Source organism: Panthera uncia (genome assembly GCF_023721935.1).
Source record: "Panthera uncia isolate 11264 chromosome B3 unlocalized genomic scaffold, Puncia_PCG_1.0 HiC_scaffold_1, whole genome shotgun sequence".
In the NCBI taxonomy this organism is placed as follows: Eukaryota; Metazoa; Chordata; class Mammalia; order Carnivora; family Felidae; genus Panthera; species Panthera uncia.
The window spans coordinates 65626017-65649496 of NW_026057582.1; the positions used below are offsets into that span (position 1 = coordinate 65626017).

Genomic DNA, 23480 nt, shown 5'->3' on the forward strand with positions numbered 1-23480 from the left:
CCTCTTATATGAGATCATTAAAGCTTTTCATTATGGAGGCTATGTTTCGGGTTTTCTTTCTTTCTTTCTTTCTTTCTTTCCTTCTTTCCTTCTTTCCTTCTTTCCTTCTTTCTTTTTCTTTTCCAGTAGAAAGCATCAGGACTAATACACTAGGATTTGGAGTTTCAAAGACCTAACCCCTGAAATACTCAGGGCATAAAGTTTATGCTAACAGATTTAGAAGCAACAGTCAAAGCCAGCTTGATAACAGCTGTTTCTGGGAGGCAGATTGAGAGAGAGAGAGAGAGAGAGAGAGAGAGAGAGAGAGTAAGAAAAAGCTAAGAAATTGGTATTTCCTGGGATGAGGTCCTACTCAGTGCTCAACCCCTGTCCTAATCTCAGGATGGAAAAGGAACAAGAGAAATTCCTGAGAATTTCTCTCATGTCTCCTGAGAGAAGAAAGTAGTTGAGAGAAATCAGGTCGGTTTGTTGTCTGGATCAGGAAGGTGCAGACATTTGAATGTACACTAAATGGAGACCAGGCAGGAATGGGGAATCACAGAGATGCAGCCTGGGCAACTTGGGACCAGACATGTCCCATGCCCTACCTCCACCAGCATCAGTACTTTATAACCTGCCTGGAATCTATACACAACTCTTTAGGGAGTAGGGGAATGGGTAAAAAACCTGATTGATTAACTTTAGTTTCTCACAAAATGAGAGCTAAAAATAGAAACTTTATACAAATAATAGTGTCCAGACCTGAGATTATGTTTTGACATATATACTCATTACTTAATTAATTTCTGATAATAATGATATAATACCTGTTTTCACACTTAAGAAGCTCACAGTCTAATAAGCAAGACAAGCAAATAAATAGTTAACTCTGATATATGAAGTGTTTGATAGGTAAATATTGAAGATGATATAATAGCACAGAGCTGGAGTGGGGAGTACAGCTTGAGCTCTGTTTTGAAGGACAAAAAACAGTTAACTACAGGTGCTATGGGGAAATGGTGAGTTCTGTTTTGGCCTTGTTTCATCTGAGGGATGACTTTCATTTGTTTAAGATCAAGGAAACTTGGACATGTCTGTATATTAAGAGGAATGAGGCAGCAGAGAAGTAGAGAATGAGGAGAATGGCTACAAATGATGGTCTGAGAGCCCTGGGGAGGGAGAAAAGAGACACAGATCACAGGCCCAGAACTTTGCTTTTGCCAGATAGGAATAGTGAAAATACATACGCACACAGGAAGAGGTGAATAAAGTTAAGAGTGTTCATGCTTGGGGCACCTGGTTGGCTCAGTCAATTAAGCATCTGACTTTGGCTAAGGTCATGATCTCCCATTGGATCCCAGTGTTGGGCTCCCTGCTGTCAGCATGGGGTCTGCTTCAGATCCTCTGCCTCCCTCTCCCTCTGCCTCTCCCCTACTCACACTGTCTTTCAAAAAACTAAATAAACATAAAAAAAAGAGTGTTCATGGTTGATGCCTTTTATTTTATGTGAGAAGTAGAAGTTAAGGGTCATTTTTTTGAGGGCAAGAGAGACAGATTAAGGATTTAAGGAGGGGAGTTACATGGCCAGATTTGTATTTTAAAACACTCTGGTAGAGATTCAAAGAATGAATTAAAGAGAGAAGATCAGAAAACACTGAAGCTGAGAGATCCATTAAGAGATTATTAGAATCATTTGGGGGAAAAATCATGAAGACCTGAATTAAGACTGACAAAAGGGAATAAAAGGAATGGTCTCCATAGATATTTATAGGCCAAGTTATTCTTTTTTTTATTTAAAAAAAATTTTTTTTAACGTTTTATTTATTTTTGAGACAGGGAGAGACAGAGCGTGAACAGGGGAGGGTCAGAGAGAGGGAGACACAGAATCTGAAACAGGCTCCAGGCTCTGAGCTGTCAGCACAGAGCCCAACACGGGGCTCAAGCTCACGGACCGCGAGATCATGACCTGAGCTGAAGTCGGCCGCTTAACCAACTGAGCCACCCAGGCGCCCCTAGGCCAAGTTATTCTAAGAAGTGCCTGTTTATACACAAGCAGTGAAGGAGAGAGAGGAAAGGAGGGTGATACCCAGGTCTAAACATTTGGGTTATTTGAAACCTCAGCAGGAAGGAGAGGTTTATGGGAGAAGATAATGAGCTTAACTTTGAACACTGGAATAAAAAGATATTGATAAAGTTGTGGATTTAGACAGAAATTGATGTAGATATAGAAGGCAGTTGGATCTGTGGATCTGTACTTTAAGAGGGATGGTCTGACCCAGAGAGAGAGAGTGAGGAGAAATGTGTTCCATGAGAGTGGTGGCTAAAGCAATGGGTGAAAATGAGATCAACTTGTATGAGTATGTGAAGAAGAGATTTTATGTCTTTGTTTTTAGTCCATTCCTGTAGTTCACCAATTTGATAATCCTACACTGTCTTCAGTGATTCCTAAATGTGTATCCTACATTTGCACTTTGAGTTAACATTATTTTCTCTCATTTAGTGTTCACAGTAGTCAGGGAAGCCCTGAAAAGCCCACAAAGGCCATGGAACTAAGATCTACTATAAACATGACATGGTTTATTATTATGAATTCATTAGTGATAGTTGTACAGTGAAGGCTTTAAGACTGCCAAATAAGTATCTATCTCTTTAGTAGCAGAAGCCTACTATGTTAAGAATGAACATCCCCTTTTGTCAATTCTGACACTAGTTATAGCATAGTGGACAAACTTATGCAATTCCTTGTTACCAATTTTAATACTCTCATTATGAATAGAGTACAACGTTTCAGTTTGTGCTTTAAAATCATCTTACATACGGAGATACATATACATGTGAAATTACCAAAAATGCCTTTAACCCATTTTAATGCATATATTATAGTGCACAAAATGAATGTATTTCCATTTTTCTCTACAGAAAGGCAAACAGTCTTTTTCTTGTAGTATCTCATAAATGACCTTAGTACTGACCCAAATATAACCTACTAATTACCCTCTGTGTACCTTCCAGGCCCTGATTAGTTGTATTTAGCATTTGTGTGAGACTGTGATTCTACTCTGGAAATCTTCCTTATAGCTTGTAATTCCCGGTGGAAAAAAAAATTGCTGTGACCTATACAGTTGGAGAAAAGAAAACACAGCTACACTCTTCCAAAAGCAGAACAAAGCAATGAAATAACATACCTTTCACAAGGGACTTGGTGTTATCTGAAACCCTATAATCCACATCCCATTCTGCTTCTTCAATAGGTTGGATGATTTCAGTGGGCGGGTTGGAGAACTAATCAATTTTGAAACAGCATCTGCAAAAATAGATAATGTTCATCTAAAGGGCAACCTAGTCATAAAGCCCCACTGGGATGAGTAAATAAACACACGTCTTTGTATAAGGGGGATCCCCTAGATGGAACTGCAATGCAGTATTGGCAATGTGGTATTCCATCAATACCATCAAAGGAATTTATCAAGCACCAACATTAGGATGAACTATGTGATTAAACTGACATGGTTCTTGAACTCCTAGACTTTATAATGTATTCTAACTTCTGCACCCATAATGGAACACTTAAAAACCTAGATCTCACTGGCTCCTAATCTTTTCTCCCCAATTTCCTTTCTCCTATGTGTCCTATGCTAGTGAAGGAATCCAAGGCATCCAAGATTCCTCTCTGTCACTTCCTGTAGCCAATTCATCTTTAAGGCTTATTGGTTCAACCTCCTAATTATGTTTTGAACCATTCATTTCCCCTTTCCTTTATCTCTATAGCCATTGGCCTCTTTACTATAACTACTGCAATATCAGTTGTCCTGAATCCTCTTCTCCCATCTATTCCCACACTGCCACTGGAGTGATCCAACTTTCAAATCTTGGTATATCACTCATCTGTTCAAAACTCCACAAATGTCTCTATTCATTTACCATCTACTTTCTTGATATTCCTACTATTTTAAGTCTCAATTCAAATATGACTTTTAAAGGATTCTCAGAGTTAGTCACTATTCATTTAGTCAATATTTATTAAGCACAAACTTCATGTCATACATGGGGCTAGCATTGGAAATAGAGCAGGGACATAATCCTGGCCTCACAAAGTTTACAGTGGTAGGAAAGACAATGAAATAACATGAAGTATGATGAGTATGGTGAGGAACTAATTTGGGTACACATAACAAGAAGAGAGGGGCGCCTGGGTGGCTCTGTAGGTTAAGCATCTGACTTTTGATTTCTGCTTAGGTCATGATCTTGTGGTTTGTGGGTTTGAGCCCCACATTGGGCTCTGCAATGACAGAGCCTGCTTGCGATTCTCTCTCTTTCTGTCTCTCTGCCCCTCCCCACCTCTCTAAAAAATAAATAACTGAACTTAAAAAAAAATAAGATAGAGCTCTAGGGATCCCTGATATTTATGGTGTAGAGGAAGTTCTTCAAAGAACTGGCCAATAAGGTGAGAGAGAATGTGTTGCCTTGCAAAGCCAAAGAAAGAAAGTATTTTAAAAAGAAAGAATGATTAAGGATATCAAATTCTGACAAGAGGTCTAGCATATAAGGACTGAAGATTACCTTGGAATTTAGCAGGGACACTTGAAAGCAACTTTGGGGTAGTGGTGGCTGCAAGAGCTACCCTAGAATGAGTTGAGGAATAAGAAGTAAAGAAGTGGAAACAGCAAATGTCAAAATTTGGCTGTGATGGAGAGAGGAAATTTGGTTAAATGGGAGGGAATTGAGGGTTGAAGAAGACATCCCTGAAAAGTTCCATGTAATTTGTGAGTATCTCATAATAGAAACAATTATCATCTTATATAATATTGCTTAGTTTTCTATTCCAACACTAAAAAGCAAGACATGCATCCTTCTATCTTTATATCTCCAGCTCCTGGCACAGGTGCAGGTACAAATAAGCACTCTAAATATTGGTTTAATAGCTGATTATCTAAATGAGTGATTTGCTTTAACCCAAATATGAGATTCATTCTTCAATTATCATCTTCTCTGACTTGTCTCCACATTTCTGTCAACTTCCCTTCCTGACTTGTAGTCACAAGAGTCCCACAAGCTTCAGGCCTTGGACCCCTGTTCTCTCCTGTGTATGCTCCTTCTCTAGGAGCTCAACTCATATGGTTTCAGCAGCTGAATCCCAAATCTATCCCTCAACCCTATAATTTTACCTTTCTAGCTACTTCAGGGTCCTTGATGCTTGACTGCTTCACCAGTGCCTGGAACTTACCACATATGCAACTGTACTCATTACTATTCCCCCCTTTAAGTCAGCCAATATATTTTTCCAATTTTACGAAGACTTTTTACCTATAGAGATATTTGAACGTTGTTATGTTATGAATGCTGTGTTCCAATCCTTACTTGTTCAGATGTGCTTATACATGGCTAGATCCAAGTATAGACATTCCATCCTCAAAAAGGGCAGTCTTCTACTACCCCAAAATAATATGGGCATTATTAATAATGTTCCATCAACACTGTATACTAGATGTTTGCTTGACAAATTACAACTCTAAATTCCTGGCCCAGTGTTTCACCTGTGGAGTAGACAAGCTGTTGACATGCTTATCTACTATGAAATAATCCACCAACAGCAACATTAGATAATTTATAGCTTTTATTTACTTTTCCTAGTCTTTAAACTGAACTGGTTAAAGTCTTAGAGTCATAGGCTAAAACTAAACAGTCTTAACATATAGATACCTTGCCTGCATCATACTATTTCTGCAAAAATTTAGATAGAGAAAATTTCTCTGAACAAAGCAGTTAAAATATTCATTGGGAATATTTGCTTCTTATTCATGTGATGCCACTTTTATTGTTTTTTAAAATTTACATCCAAGTTAGTTAACATATAGTGTAATAATGATTTCAGCAATAGATTTTAATGATTCATCAGTTACATATAACACCCAGTGCTCATCCCAACAAGTCTCCTCTTTAATGCCCCTTGCCCATTTATCCCATCCCCTTACCCAAAACCCCTCCAGCAACCCTCAGTTTATTCTCTTTAAGAGTCTCTTATGTCTTTTCTCCCTCCCTGTTTTTATATTATTTTTGCTTCCCTTCCCGTATGTTCATCTGTGTTGTATGTTAAATTCCACATATGAGTGAAGCCATATGATACTTGTCTTTCTCTTACTAATTTCACTTAGCATGATATCCTCTAGTTCCATCCACATTGTTGCAAATAGCAAGATTTCATTCTTTTTGATTTCCAAGTAATATTCCATTGTATATCTGTATATACAACATCTTTATCCATTCATCTGTCGATGGACCTTTGGGCTCTTTCCATACTTTGGCTATTGTTGATAGTGCTACTATAAACATTGGGGTGCATGTGTCTCTTCGAATCAGCATTTTTGTATCCTTTGGATAAATATCTAATAGTACAATTGCTGGGTTGTAGGTAGTTCTATTTTTAAGTTTTTGAGGAACCTCCATACTGTTTTCCAGAGTGGCTGCACCAGTTTGCATTCCCACCAGCAGTGCAAAAGGGTTCCTCTTTCTTTGTATCCTTGCCACAATCTGTTGCCTGAGTTGTTAATGTTAGCCATTTTGACAGGTGTGAGGTGATATCTCATTGTGGTTTTGATTTATATTTCCCTGACGATGAGTGATGTTGAGCATTTTTTCATGTGTCTGTTAGCCATCTGGATGTCTTCTTTGGAAGAGTGTCTATTCATGTCTTTTGCCCATTTCTTCACTGGATTATTTGTTTTTTGGGTGTGGAGTATGGTGAGTTCTTTACAGATTTTGGATACTAACCCTTTATATGATATGCCATTTGCAAATATCTTCTCCCATTCTGCCAGTTGCCTTTTAGTTTTGCCGATTGTTTCCTTCACTGTGCAGAAGCTTTTTATCTTGATGAGGTCTTTTTATCTTGGTAAGTTTATTTTTGCTTTTGTTTCTCTTGCCTCTGGAGACATGTTGAGTAAGAAGTTCTGTGGCTGAGGTTAAAGAGGTTGTTGCCTATTTTCTCCTCTAGGATTTTGATGGTTTCCTGTCTTATGTTTAGGTCTTTCATCCAATTTGAGTTTATTTTTGTGTATGGTGTAAGAAAGTGGTCCAGGTTCATCCTTCAGCATGTCACTTGTCCAGTTTTCCCAACACCATTTGCTGAAGAGATTGTCTTTATTCCATTGCATATTCTTTCCTGCTTTGTCAAAGGTTAGTTAGTTGGCCATATGTTTGTGGTTCCATTTCTGGGTTCTCTATTCTGTTCCATTGATCTGAGTGTCTGTTTTTGTGCCAGTACCATACTGTCTTGATGATTACAGCTTTGTAATATAGCTTGAAGTCCAGAATTGTGATGCCAGGTTTGGTTTTCTTTTTCAGGATTGCTTTGGCTATTCAGGGTTTTTTTGGTACCATACAATTTTTAGAATTATTTGTTCTAGTTCTGTGAAGAATGCTCGTGTTACTTTGATAGGGATTGCATTGAATATGTATATTGCTTTGGGTAGTATATACATTTTAACACTGTTCTTTGAATCTATGAGCATGGAATGTTTTTCCATTTTTTGGTGTCTTCTTCAATTTCTTTCATAAGCCTTCTATAGTTTTCAGTGTATAGATTTTTCACCTCTTTGGTTAGGTTTATTCCTAGGTATTTTATGGGTTTTGGTGCAGTTGTAAATGGGATCAATTCCTTGATTTCTCTTTATGCTGCTTTATTATTGGTGTATAGAAATGCAACAGATTTCTGTGCATTGATTTTATATCCTGAAACTTTGCTGAATTCATGGATCAGTTCTAGCAGGTTTTTGGTGGAGTCTTTTGGATTTTCCATGTAGAGTATCATGTCGTCTGCGCATAGAGTATCATGTCATCTGTGAAAGTCAAAGTTTGACTTCTTTATTTGGATGCCTTTTATTTCTTTATGTTGTCTGATTTCTGAGGCTAGGATTTCCAATACTATGTTGAATAACAGTGAATGTGAAAGCACTTTTTAATGAGCCAGGCATATTGCCTCTATATTAGATAACATAAAGACAAGCAATGTTTCATATATAGATCATATAATTTTTATCAGGATTATCTAAGGTTATCTAGAATCCATCATTTTATTTTATTTTAGCTAAATGTTATCTGAAAGAGGAATTTAATAATTATCCTAAAACTTAAGATATTCTTTTTTTTTTTTTTTTTGAGAGAGAGAGAGAGAGAGAGAGAGAGAGCGAGAGCACACACACAGGCATGAGCAGGGCAGAGCGGTAGAGGAGAGAGAGAATCCCACTGGGCTTGACCCCAAGACCCTGGGTCATGAACTGAGCTGAAAACAAGAGTCCGATGCTCAACCAGCTGAGTCATCTAGGCAACCCTCATAAAACTTAAGATATTCTTTCAAAAGTTTCCTCATTTACTCTGGTTATGTATAGTTTGCAGATAATTCATATTTAGACAGAAAATAATCATTGTTCAATGGGGGGTTTATTGACATACAGTTTAAGTTTACATGTATTAAAATTTTTCAGCCTACTCTGACCAATTTAGAAATAAATTCTTCTGTGCTGGTTAAGTCTTCTGGGACCAAGATAGAGTTTGAAACACAAGAAATATGCCAGTGAAAGATAAAAGGGACCTGGGCATAGGCCAAGTTTAAATGTACTATATAAAAGACAGAGGACATGCCAGTTATCCAGATCAAAGAATTTGGAGAGAAGGAGCCAGTAAAGATTATGCAGAGGCTAAAGCCACCCCTTGGCAGCCATTGACTTAGGCACAGAGTGGTTGTTCAATTAATACTAGCTCATTTGAAACTTAGTTGACCAACAGCAGAGTTAAACATATGCAAGGTTACATGTAGTCTCTTCTGCATCATAAAGCACTTTTGAGCACTCTCAATTTAAAGAAGGCAATCTGAGGCACAATTCTTGGATGGAGCCAGGAACAGAGCCCAGAGCGCTTGCCCTCCAGTTGGTGATCCTAACCCAGTGCATTTATTCTCCTCCCTATCCCCCTGCTCTAAGCTTGATATGTGTTGAATACACTCAGTAGTTCTCAACATGTTTTTTCCTTACAGTTCTTTATTAGCAACATTCATTTAGGGTTTGGACTCTTGTCAAATGTAATGTGAATGGAGTCCAGATGCCTTTTCTGAACTCAACAGAACAAGAGGAGAGTCACAGAGCCCATCTTGCCACAATCAAAACTAGTGCTTACAACAACACCCACTGTTGGTGACAGGCTGTGTGGAGCAGGGCCAGTGCTGATCTAGCAGTATATGCCAGCTCAATGAGTCAGAAAAATGTTTTAGATGTGCCAGGTTGTTCAGAAATCCCCATCAGTTCCTGGGCAGAATAATTGCTGTGTTCCCCAAGAGCAAGGAATTGAGATGAGACGAAGCAACATCCCTAGGATGGCGGATGTCATTTACATCTCTTGCTGGCAACAGAGGACTACTGTTTTTAAAAGGGTACCACTGACTTTCATGAAGGGTTGCAAAGGCTGGGGTCGCTAGCAGCAATTCAAATGTACAAAGATAGAGGAAGAAACAATTGTGGGTAAGATTTCAAGGCAGACAAAAGGATTAACAGCAAAAGGATTCAGGGTATAGGGGGACGGATGATTATCATTTGCTGTGGGTTTAGCAACACTGACATGTTTTTATGAATATTTACAGGAACATTTGGAAGCTGTGTCTTTTGCCCACACAGCCTCCACCCCCAGCCCTCTTGGTAGGAACTGCACCATATTTAATGAGGCCGGGGGTGGGAGGGAGAACCAGGTCCTCGTTGCCTTCAGGTTGCCATCACTGTGCCTAGTTGCCAAGACTGCTGTGGGCAAATGGAAGCGAAGAAAAGTTCAAAGAAGAGAAGCCAGGCTTGGATTTCTCTGCTTGTAATGGGAAGCCTGGTGATTAAAGTGAATGAGAAGTGAAAGAAATGGTAGTAAAAAGACACGGAAGGGATGAAGGGAGAGTCTCAGAAGACCCATTTTGATGCCAATGTTCTTGCCTTCTTCAGTAAAGAAGCTTATCAGCATCTCTCCATAAGTTAAATGAATCATTAACAAAATCACACCAGTTCTCAATTTTGACAAATCTGCCTCCTATCCCTCCTGACTCCTGCAGTCTGGCATTAGTTCACTTCATTCTACTACAACCTCCACCAGAGGAGATTTCTTTCCACCCTGATTTCCCAAATTTCTATCCCTTTCAGTATTTCTCTAAGTATGTATTTAGGTAGAAGAGAACAGCAGTCGAGAGCACAGACTTTGAAACTACACTGCCTGCATTCTAATCCGAGGCCTAGCAACCTGGGAAAGTTGCCTGGTCTCTTTAAAGTTCAATTTCTTTATCTGTAAAGTGGAGTTGATGATAGATAAGGTTCACCTTCAGTGATAAAGCAAGGAAAACACTTGGAACATAGTAAGAATTCAATAAATGTTAGTGTTATTATTACAGACCATCTTCAACTTCCATACAACAGTCATCTAGCATATGACTCATGCTTTCATACATCATACATTGATACTCCTAAAATGCTGAATATCAAACATCAGCTGACTCACTATGTTGTCTAGTTAATCAGGACAGTTGACTACCAGCTAGTAAGAGAGGACAGGAAGTTGCAATGTATAGACACCTGTGGCAGTATTAACCCCTGAGCTGATGCAAAGCAAACTTTCTGGCAGATCTATGTTGTCTCTTCCAGTCAGATGCCATAATTAGTCAACTAGAAAATCATGATTGTGTTTCTTTTCTAATAAAGTTATTGTTTTCTGTAGCATTAATATTCACATTGTTCTGAAATTTCAGGATAATGTGCTTTCATGTGAGTTTTTTTGTTGTTATTCATTTTGCTGTTTTCCACCTTTAGACTTACTTCAATTTGGAAAAATTTCTTGTTTTTTGCAATTCTACTCTACTATTTTCTCTGTTCTTTTTTTTTATTTAATTTTTAAAATGTTTTATGTATTTTTGAGAGACAGAGACAGTGTGTAAGCGGGAGAGGGGCAGAGAGAGACACACACAGAATCCAAAGCAGGCAGGCTCTGAGGTGTCAGCAAGAGCCCTACACAGGGCTCAAACCCACGAGCTGTGAGATCATGACCCAAGCCGAAGTCAGAAGCTTACCCAACTGAGCCACCCAGGCATCCCTGTTCTTTCTTTTTGAACTTAGATACAGACCTCTTGGATCAGGCCTCTAATTTTTTTTCATTTATTTCCTATTACACATTTCTTTGTCATTTTATTTTCTGGGAGATTTACTTTCTGGGGTATTTTATTATTTTTGGTACAACTGTAAACGGGACTGTTTTCTTCATTTCTCTTTCTGCTGCTTCATTATTAATGTATAGAAATTCAATGGATTTCTGTACATTGATTTTGTATTCTGTGACTTTACTGAATTCATTTATCAGTTCTAGTAGTTTTTTGGTGGAGTTTTTCAAATTTTCTGTTTATAGTATCATGACATCTGTAAATAGTGAAAGCTTTACTTCTTTCTTACCAATATGGATGCCTTTTAAATCTTTTTTGTTGTCTAATTATTGTGGCTAGGACTTCCAGTACTATGTTGAATAACAGTGATGAGAGTGGACATCCTTGTCTTGTTCCTGGCTTTAGGGGAAAAGTTCTTAGTTTTTCCTCATTTATTATGATATTAGCTGTAGGTTTTCATATAAGGCCTTTATTATGTTGAGGTATATTCCTTCTAAGTCTACTTTGTTGAGGTGTTTTGTTTTTTTTTTAATCATGAATGGATGTTGTGCTTTGTCAAATGCTTTGGCAAATGATCACATAGTTTTTATTCTTTCTCTGAATGATGTGTTGTATTATGTTGATTGATTTGCAAGTACTGAATCACCCTTGCAACCCAGAAATAAATACTACTTGATAGTGAATGATTTTTTCAATGTATTGTTGGATTTGGTTTGCCAATATTTTTTTGAGGATTTTTGCATCTATGTTCATCAGAGATATTGGCCTGTAGTTCTTTTTTTGTGGTGTCTTTATCTGGTTTTGGTATCAGGGTAATGCTGGCCTCATAGAATGAATTTGGAAGTTTTCTTTCCTCTTCTATTTTTTGGAAAAGTTTGAGAAGAATAAGTATTAATCCTTCTTTAAATGTTTGGTAGAGTTTCCCTGTGATGCTGTCTGGTCCTGGATCTTGGTTTATTGGGAGTTTTTTGATTACTGATTCAATTTCATTACTGGTAATTTGTTCAAATTTTCTATTTCTACCAGTTTCAGTTTTTGTGGGGTATATGTTTCTAGGACTTTGTCCAATTAGTTGGCATATAATTTTTCATAATTTTCTCTTACTATCATTTGTATTTCTGTTGTGTCAGTTGCTATTTCTTCTCTTTCATTTCGGATTTTGAGTCCTCTCTCTCTCTTTTTTTGATGAGCCTGCCTAGAGCTTTATCAATTTTGTTTATCTTTTGAAAGAACCAGCTTCTGGTTTTATTGATCTGTTCTATTGTTTTTCAGTTTCTATATCATTTATTTATGCTCTAATGTTTATTATTATTTCCTTCCTTCTGCTGGTTTTAGGTTTTGTTCATTCCTATTTTCTAGCCTTCTTAGATTAAAAAGGTCAGTTTTTTTGAGATTTTTCTTGTTTCTTGAAGTAAGCCTGTATTGCTGTAAACTTCTCTCTTAGAACTGCTTTTGCTGCATCCCAAAGATTTTTGGACCATTGTGTTTTTATTTTCATTTGTTTCCATGCAATTTTTGATTTCTTCTCTGATTTCTTGTTGATGCATTCATTGTTTAGTAGCATATTATTTAGCCTCCATGTATTTGTGCTCTTCCAGATTTTTTCTTGTCATTGATTTGTAGTTTCATAATGTTGTGGTCAGAAAGGATGCATGATATGATTTTGATCCTTTTGAATTTGTTGAGACTTCTTTCGTGGTCTAATAATGTGATACTTTCTGAAGCATGTTCTGTGTGTACTTGAAAAGAATGTGTATTTCACTGTCTTAGAATGGAATGTTCTGAATATATCTGTTGAATCCATCTTGTCCAGTGTGTCATTCAAAAACCACTGTTTTCTTATTGATTTTCTGTTTGGATGATCTGTCCATTGATGTAAGTAGGGTGTTAAAGCCCCTACTATTATTGCATTACCATCAATTGGTTTCTTTATGTTTGTTATTAACTGGTTTATGTATTTGGGTACTTTTAGCTTGGGTGCATAAATATTTACAATTGTTAGATCTTCTTGTTGGATTGTCCCCTTTATATAGTGTCCTTCTTTGTCTCTTGTTATGGTCTTTGTTTTAAAGTCTATTTTGTCCAATATAAGTATTGCTACCCAGCTTTCTTTAAACATCCATTTGCATTATAAATGTTTCTCCATCCCCTTACTTTCAATCTACCTGCGTTCCTAGGTCTGAAATTAGTCTTTTGTAGGCAGTATACAGATGGGTCTTGTTTTTTAATCTATTCTGTTGCCCTATGTCTTTTGATTGAAATGTCTAATCTATTTACATTCAAAGTAATTACTGATAGGTATGTATTTATTGACATTTTGTTACTCATATTGTGGTTATTTTTGTAGTTCTTCTCTGAGCCTTTATGCTTTTACTCTCTCATAGTTTTCTGGCTTTATTTAGTGATATATTGGGTTCCTTTTTCTTTATTTTTTGCATATCTATTACTGGTTTTTGATTTGTGGTTACCATTAGGTTTGGATATAACATCTTATGCACATAGCAGTCTATAGTAAATTGATAGTCATTTAAGTTTGAACCCATTCTTTATTCCTCTCACCTCAACCCCATATTTAGGGTATATTGTGTCATATTTTGTATCCTTTTGCTTTGTGAATCCCTTGACTGATTTTTATAGATATATTTATTTTTACTGCTTTGCTTACTCGTATTTATGGTCTTTTATTTCCACTCAGAGTTCCCTTTAACATTTCTTGGAAGGCTGGTTTAGTGGTCATAAACTCCTTTAGCTTTTATTTGTCTGAGAAACTTTTTATCTCTCCTTCTATTCTGAATGATAGCCTTGCTAAATAGAATATTATTACCTGTAGATATTTTCCTTTATACTGTGAATAGATCATTCCAGTCCCTTTTGGCCTACAAAGTTTCTGCTGAAAATCTGTTAATAGACTTATGGGGTTTCCCTTGTATGTAACTGTCTTCTTTCTCATGTTGCTTTAAAATTCTTTATTACTACTTTTTGCCATTTCAATTAATATGTGTATTGGTGTGGATCTTGTTGGCTTGATTTTGTTTAGGGATCTCTATTCTTCCTAGATCTGGATACCTGTTTCCTTCTGCAGATTAGGGAAATTTTCAGATATTATTTCTTCTTCTGCCTCCTTTTACTTGTCTTCTTCTTCTTGGATCCCTATAATGCTGATGGTCACTGACTTCCCTAAGTCTATTCATATCTTGTATAATTTTTTTTCACCTGCCCAGCTTGATTACTTTCCATTACTGGTCTTGGGGTCACTATATTCCATATAGTATATTTTTAAAATTTCATTTATTGTGTTCTTCATCTGTGATTGGTTCTTTTTTATCTTTTTGTTAAGGATTTCACTGATGTCCTCCACTCTTTTCTCAAGTCCAGGGAGTAGTTTTATAATCATTACTTTAAATTCTCCATTAGGCATATTACTATATCCTTTTTGCTGAGTCTCTTGCTGTGGTTTTGTCCTGTTCTTTCATTTGGGACATATTCCTTTGTCTTTTCATTTTGTCTCTCTGTGTCTGTTTCTCTGTGTTAAGAAAGTCAGCTATGTCTCCGGCTCTTAAAAGCAATGGCCTTATGAAGAAGAGGTCCTGTAGTGCCCTGCAGTGTGGTATACCATGTTCCTCAGAAGCTGGTAATTCAAGGGGTGTCTCCTATGTGTGTCGCATGCATAGGTCATTGTCCTGATCAAATTTTCGTTCAGTCCAGCTGCATGCAGAGGCTCTCTTTGCCTGTTGTGGCAAAGTGTTAGGTCTCCAGATGGGGTGGAGCATGCGATTTTAACAAGGTGTGACTCAGGCTTCAGCAGTGTCAGCTGCCCCCCCACCACCATGAGGACTGAGGCTTAACAAAGCATGCAGGTCAGGAGACAAGGTGTTGGCAAGGTTTGCACAGGTCTTCTGGGGGAGGAGGCCCACAGCACTGGGACTGAGGCAAAAGTGACTGGGAAGAGTGGATCCACCAAAGTGTGAGGGGGTGAGGCTTGATGTAGAAAGTTAGATAGTGAATGCTGGCGTAGAGGTGGCTCCTGCAGTTGGCCATGTGTTTATGCTAGGAGATGGGGAAGGGAGATGGTGCCAGCCAGTTCCTTTGTTCCTGGAGAAGTTCCTCAGCAGTTCCTGCCACTCCATGATGTGCTCCAAAATGAGTCAACTCCTCTCCCTTCCGTATGTCCCAGGTATTTTTCAAACTGCTGCTTCTAGGCTTTATCTCCTCAGACTGTTGTGTTGTCTCTTTAAGGGTGGGGACTCTGCTTCCTCTCACCCTCTGGGCTCTTCCAGATCTGAGTCCACTGACTTCTAAAATCTCAGGCTTTAAGTCCTGTTGGTTGTAAGAACCCACGAAATTCACCCCCTCTCACTTTCAAAGCAAAATGTTATAGGGGGTTCATCTTCCCCATGTGGATTCTCCAGTTTTATAATCTATTTCTCTCCCTTCTCCATGCCCCTGGATCTCCCACTCCCTGCCCCAAGTCTCTGCCCTTCTTACCCACTCTATTTTTAGTTGTGGAGTTTGTTCTGCCAGTCTTTGGGTCATTTTCTGGGTTATTTATGCTGATGTGTTATCTAGTTGTATCCATGGGACAAGGTGAGCTTAGGGTCCTCTTACTGTCATTTTCCCAACTTTGCCCTCAATCTCATATTACACTTTTAGAATAAGAAAATAAGATACTGGAAGACCAAGTCATTTATGGTGTGGTATGTAAACTGTTTCCAACTCTAGCAAACAGGGAAATTAAATGATCAGGGCAATTTCAATATAATAAATGACAGTAGCATAAAAAATATTTCTATATTTGTCCTAAATTTGGAAGTTATGTATGAATGACATTATTTAGTTGGCTTAAATAAAACATCTCTGCAAAATACACATATTAATCACATGCTATATATATACTGGTAATACATAATAGTCAACAAAATCATCAAAGAAAAATTAAAAATAAGGGTAAGAACTTGTCCAATATATAATCCCAAAGCTTAGTGCACTAGAAACTCATGCTTCTGTGTAAAAGTTCAAATGTCGTATTTTAGCTAAGATGATACTACACTGGTTTTCTGGTGAAACCTTTTTCTGCACCTTCTGCATCACCCTACTTTGGTTATGATAAACTCAACCCCACTTTAGCTCACTACAAAGCATTTTATTTACATTTTTTATATCTCTTAGACTCATTTTTACCTCTCTGATTATAAACTTATAGGTTGCCAGGCCAGGTCCTATAGCATCCAAGAATCAAAGCGTCTGTCTTCATAATCATGTCGAATCCCTGGATAGCTGTATATTTTACTCCAGAAGGAGGAGATTGTTTATATCTGGCTCTCATCCTTCCTTAGTTTGCATTATAACCAGAAAATTATGTATTCTTGAGTTGAACCAGCTCACAAAATAACAAATGAGTAATGATACTTGGCTCTTGTTTTCCTTTTTTAATTTTAAAGGACATAATGTGTGTTATCTCAGAGAATGTCAGTTTGCTGATTCAAATTTGGCCATGTGGTTGAATCCAGCTGCCCTTTATAACTCTACTTTTTATATATTTGAAATTTCTTTCACATTCCAAATAGCATAAGTGAATGCATTTTCAAGGCCAAAATTGGCATTCCTCTTGGATTTTTGTTGAGAACTATTCCACTCAGAATGAACTTCTTTAGGCCATGACCTTTTTCTTCCCATACTCCACAGCCTTAAAATCTGAGGCATATGGGATCTCTACATATTACCTGCCAAGGAGATTGTCTAGCTAAAAATGAATTCAAATGCGTGTATTTTTATAAAGTTTCAAAAATGAGCTTTCATTTATTGGATTTCTACAGCACCTTTCTCCAAAGACTCAATGTGTCTTAAACACGCTACAATATACTTTAAACAGGTGTTTCCAAATTTGGCATTATATGTGAGAAATACTGCTAAAATTATGAATTCTAACTGTAAATTATTGAAGGAATGAAAGGAAGTTTTAGCAGCATTTAAAAATTATATATATATATATTTTTTTTTTAATTTTTTTATTTTTTATTTTATTTTTTATTTTTTTTTTTCCAGGCTTGTTAGCTCTGTCAGAACCTCTTTCCATGAGAATTTCAGGGTTAGCTTTGAAACAGTGAATGTTACCTATAAATACAGGCACTTGACTGTTTTGCAGTTTTCTTGTTTGCAAAGGATCTGATGTTTCCCTTGATTTCTAGAAATACAACAACAGCTATTTTTGTCCAAAAGTCAAGTGACAGACCCAACAGTTCTTGGATGTTTATTAGGTCGGACTTATAGGGGTTCCCAATTCTTTTGCAGTTAATATGCTATTTCTTTTATTTTTGCTGTCAGTGGTGAAGCAAGATTGAGCACAAGGGAGTTGTCATCGATAAGCTCTTATTCCCTCAACAGCAGAGGGAAAAGAGCATGAGGGTGAGGGAGGCAATTACTATCCTTCTCTTCTTAGATGAGGAAATAAACACATTATAATCTTTAAGTTAGAGGTAATTCAAAAAGTCAGAGTCAGGCAATGCCTTCCAATTTAGAGATATTTTCTCTTTCTTTGCCACTCCTTCTTCAAACTACAACAATAATAAAAGAAACCCCATAATCAAAGAACCAACTCCGACCTCCCCATCCTAGAAATCCCAAATTGTGGGCTTCAGTTGCATTCTGCCCTGTTCTTTTCTTTCTTCTCTTTTTTACTCAGGTGGATTGCTTTCAGCTGGGGCAGTCTTCATTCCACATGAGCTTTGAAATCATATCCCTGGATCTGTATAGAACGGCAGTGGTTCAAAGTATTAGTAGCAGCCTTCCATAGTAATGCTGCCATTAGATCATTATGACTATTCTAAGGTTCTGCCTGTGAGCATGGCATGAATTTTATATTTGGAAATAAAATCCTCCCGGGATACCACAAAGCTGCACGCCAGCTTTGCCCCTTCTTGAAGGCCATTAGGATTGGCTGCCCTGCCTTGGTCTTGTGTTTCGCAGGAATAAGTCCTGCCGTGTTTGTTTCACATAAGAACCCCTTCAATTTGTTTATAATGATCTGAATGATATTATTAGGTGAACAAAGCCACTCAATGGTGACATTTATTAACCAGTCATATCATCTGTGTTTAAATCTCATATTACATTTCAGGGAAATAGTGTGAACCTAACTCCAGCATAACTTTTCTTTGGGGACCATTGCTTTGTATTGAGTTTGAAATAAAATAGAAGAACATAGAGAGCAGGTTTTATTTCCAGGAGAGCATTTCACTTAAGAGGTTTACACTGAGCCAGATTATGTATAGAGGCCCACAGAAATGTAGATGTTGGAAATTTTCAACCTAGTGCTGGCTATAGGTCTTTCTGGATGAGTTAGGGAGTATGGTTCATTTTTAAAGGGGGGTATGGGAATTGGAATGAACAGTGCCATTAAAGTAGAATAGAGGTATAAGGAAATGAATGGAAGAAAATCATGTCTATAAAAATGAAGTCTTTGTACATGAGCTTGGAGAGTGATGGGTTTCTTATAATTCCTCCATGGGGATGAGTGTGCATGTATGGGATAATGCCCACTGTCTGGGAAGAAGGTATGCAGATATCACAGACTATGGTAGGTATGTGGGTAAATTACGATGTAGAGAAATTAAAACATGATTGAAGAATGACAGTCTGTTTATGTGAAAGCAAGAAAGGATGGCATGTGTATATGATTTTGAATAATAATGGAATGATATACTTTAAAAGTTTATTGTGAAAAATCTTAAATATTACCCAAGATTAGAAGGAATAGTATAATGAACCCTCATATACCTATTGCTCAACTTCAACAATGAACTCATGGTCAATCTTGTTTTACCTTTACTTCCCCTCTCCTCTATTACAGTTCTATTAAAGATACCATGTCTTTGCATCCATAACTATTTCTGTATGAATAAAAGATAAGAAATTTTAAAAAATCACAAAAATGATAACATTATCATCCCAATAAAAATAATAATTCCTTACTATCATCAAATATCCAGTCCGCATCCCAATGTCTCTGTCTCCTATTTTTTTTTAATATGAAATTTATTGTCAAATTGATTTCCATACAACACCCAGTGCTCATCCCAACAGGTGCCCTCCTCAATGCCCATCACCCACTTTTCCCTCCCTCCCACGCCCCATCAACCCTCAGTTTATTCTCAGTTTTTAAAAGTCTCTTACGGTTTGCCTCCTTCCCTCTCTTTAACTTTTTTCCTCCCTTCCCCTCCACCATGGTCTTCTGTTAAGTTTCTCAGGATCCACATAAGAGTGAAAACATATGGTATCTGTCTTTCTCTGTATGACTTATTTCACTTAGCATAATACCTTCCAGTTCCACCCACGTTGCTACAAATGGCCATATTTCATTCTTTCTCCTTGCCAAGTAGTATTCCATTGTGTATATAAACCACAACTTCTTTATCCATTCATCAGTTGATGGACATTTAGGCTCTTTCCATAATTTGGCTATTGTTGAAAGTGCTGCTATAAACATTGGGGTACAAGGACCCCTATGCATCAGCACTCCTGTATCCCTTGGGTAAATTCCTAGCAGTGCTATTGCTGGGTCATAGGGTAGATCTATTTTTAATTTTTTGAAGAACCTCCACACTGTTTTCCAGAGTGGCTGCACCAGTTTGCATTCCCACCAATAGTGCAAGAGGGTTCCCGTTTCTCCACATCCTCTCCAGCATCTATAGTCTCCTGATTTGTTCATTTTAGACACTCTGACTGGTGTGAGGTGATATCTCAGTGTGGTTTTGATTTGTACTTCCCTGATGAGGAGTGACGTTGAGCATCTTTTCATGTGCCTGTTGGCCATCTGGATGTCTTCTTTACAGAAGTGTTCATTCATGTCATGTGCCCATTTCTTCACTGGATTATTTGACAGGAAACCATCAAAACGCTAGAGGAGAAGGCAGGAAAAAACCTCTCTGACCTCAGCCACAGCAATTTCTTATTTGACACATCTCCAAAGGCAAGGGAATTAAAAGCAAAAATGAACTATCGGGGCCTCATGAAGATAAAAAGCTTCTGCACTGCAAAGGAAACAATCAACAAAACTAAAAGGCAACCGACTGAATGGGAAAAGATATTTGCAAATGACATATCAGACAAAGGGCTAATATCCAAAATCTATAAAGAACTCACCAAACTCCACACCTGAAAAACAAATAATCTGTCTCCTATTTTTTATGATTGGTTTGTTCAAACCAGAATGTCAGCAAGATCTGCACATTACCAAATGATTGTTATGTCTCTTAAGAATCTTTTATTTTTTTATTTAAACAATTTTTTATTTATTTTTGAGAGAGAGTGTGTGTGTGCAAGTTAGGGAGAGACAGAGATAGAGGGAGAGAGAATCCCAAGCAAGCTCCACACTGTCAGTGCAGAGTCTGATGCAGGGCTCAAACCCACAGACTGAGATCATGACCTGAGCTGAAATCAAGAATCAGATATCAACTGACTGAGCCACCCAGGTGCGCCAAGAATCTTTTAATCTGTAAGTTATACCTCTATTTTTCCTTGCAATTTATTTATAAAAATTGGGTCATTTTTTCTGTAGAGCTTCCCACATTTTGGATTTTGTTGATTGCATCTCTTTTTTATTTCCTGTGGAATAGTAGTTAGACTAAGAGGCTTGATATGATTCAGGTTTGATTATTTGACAAGAATACTTCATAAGTGGTATAGTGTATTTCCATCAAGAAACACATAATGTGTGGTTTTTATTTTTTCGGATGTAAGCATCAACTGATGCTTATTGCCTAGATCTATTATTGCATTAAGGGTTTGCAACATGGAGTTTTCTTCATTTCTTTGCTAGAAAATATCTATAGTGAGAAACTTTTCTTTAACAACTATTATTTTTCCCTGAGGCATAGTTCTTACAAGAAAGTCAAATTAAATATTTGTTTCTCTTTATTTAGGTGGTCTCCTAATACTCTCTCTGATCATTGAGGTTTATTTCCTTTAGTACCACTATGAATGCATTGATTTTAACATATGTGATCAGTTTCAATCTATAACAATAATTAATAATAATTAACTATAATAATATAATAGCTATAAATTATTGTACTGTTAATATATTATATTTCATTTTATATATAATAATAATGGTAATACTGATTATTATTATTTGATGCTCAAGCTGTCCCACTTTTGGCTAATAGGAACCTTTTCAAATTGGCTTAGCATAGTAGCTTCTGAGAACTTTCTTGCCTTTTGACATAACTAGATATCCCAGTCTCAACTTGTACCTTTCCTACACAAGACCTGGAATTAACCATTTCTTCAGGAAGTCTTGATTTCTTTCAGTGGGAAATGGAAATTAGGAGTGTTCATCACTTTTGGTTTGTGGTTTGTTTGTGGAATGGTTTGCATTAGGGCTTGCCAATATTTCTGAAGTACATAGTGCTTGTTCAGCTCACATCTGTTCAATGGCATTATTTACAATTGAATCAGGATGCTTTGTGTTGTAAGAAACAGAAAATCTGACCTAAGCTAACATGAAAAATAAGGGAATTTTCTTTCCTCTTTGTTTCTTTTTTTGTAGCTGAAAAGTCCAGAGATAAGATTAGGTTCAAATGAGGCTTCCAGTTTCTTTCTGTCTCTTCCATATACCTTTCTTAATGTTGGTTCTATTCTAAGACTTGCCCTCATGCTCCTGAGGTGGCTGCCATCAGCTCCAGGGCTGCATGCCTCCACATTTGCATCCAGCAAAAGGCATCTTTGTCTCTTCCTTCCCAGAAATAATTCTGAGATTCACTCTGAATGAAAATCTTTAGTTAGGTCATGTGCTCAAGGCAGAGCCAAAAACTTGTTAGATGGATGGAATGTGCTAATTGGTTTAACCTAGATTACATATTCTACTCCTGGAGTTGGAGATAATAAGAGCCTCTCTGAAATGACTTGAATCTTCAAACAGAAATTGGGACTGTTGGAAAGGAAGGGAGGGAGTAGATACTGGAGATGGTCCAACAAATATCCATTACTGCAATATAGTATTTTTTTCTTTTTTCTATCCATCTATCAATTCAGCTATTCGTGCTACCCTAGGCCCTATTTTAAGCATCAGGGAGACAAAGAGGAGTAAAGAATAATTTCTGGTCTTAAGGAATCTGTAGACCAATATAAGTAGGCATATTATCCTTTCAATAACCATAAAAGAAAGCTACACGGGTCACATTAAAGTCCAAGGAATGAAGTAATAATTTCTATTAGGTAGAGGTCTTTCCAATGCAAAGATTTCATGATTCCGTGGTTATATTATGATAGATTTGCTATTGTCTTTGGGACCTACAATGGAAGACGCAAACACTGAAACATCATAAAAATACTATTTCTTCTCAATGGTGAATTCATCCAGAAAACTCACATCTCTAGCATAAAGGTATCAGCTGTATAAGAACTACTCTCTGGATTAGTTGGGAGAGATATGGTTGGAAGAGACAGAATATCAGTGTTCTTTCAGAGATAAGAGAAAGTTGTGTTGTTAATGAAAAGCTGTTTGATCTTTCTGAGCTGGTTCAGATATAATCAGAACATTATATATTTTTAATTTAAAAGAAAACAAGGTGCCAAATCGAGATTGTTACTTTGGGCCGACCATTTATTCAGGTGTAGTGTTTTGGATTATAATATAAAATTTCTTTACCACACGAATTATAACAGAGCAGAATTTGCTAAGTGAATACCTCTTAAATCCTTTCCAGGCAAGTCTCATTTTAAAGAGCAAAAGGTATACCTTGTCGAGAGAGAAGTCCCACAGCAGAATCTCTGGTTTGAAAGTCACAGACACAGTGATGAGATCATCAACTGAAAAATAAATTAAAAATACCCTGATCCCACTTGTTATGATGAGCATTGGCTGTTATATGTAAGTGATGAATCACTAAATTCTACTGAGATCAAAATTACACTATATAACCAATTAAAATTTAAATAAAAATTTGGAAGAAAAAAATAGCCTGATCCAACCTGCATACATGGTATGGCAAGAAAACAATTAATTTAAAGCCTAACATACCTCCAATTTCTTCTTCTTCTTTTTTTAATGTTTATTTACTTTTCACAGAGAGAGAGAGAGAGAGAGAGAGAGAAAGAGAAAGAGAGAGAGAGTTCAAGGGGCAGAGAGAGGGAGACACAGAATCTGAAGCAGGCTCCAGGCTCCAAGCTGTCAGCACAGAGCCCAATGTGGAGCTGGAACTCACCAACCTGTGAGATCATGACCTGAGCCAAAGTCGGATGCTCAACCGACTGAGCCACCCAGGCGCCCCCTTCCAATTTCTTTAATACTATTATTAAAGACACTTCTCTATTTTGTCAGCTGGTGTGAGAG

The 23480-nt window shown here is 37.2% G+C and overlaps 1 long non-coding RNA gene across 1 annotated transcript in view; it reads right to left on the reverse strand.

The window, feature by feature from the left end:
* Positions 1–23480, reverse strand: part of LOC125909610 (uncharacterized) — a 77536-nt gene that overhangs the window by 40920 nt on the left and 13136 nt on the right. Inside the window, exons 2-3 of the long non-coding RNA XR_007453744.1 lie at positions 22887–22957; positions 3165–3283 (exon numbers count right to left, since the gene is read on the reverse strand). This is a non-coding gene — a long non-coding RNA (uncharacterized LOC125909610). The remainder of the gene's footprint in view (positions 1–3164; positions 3284–22886; positions 22958–23480) is intronic.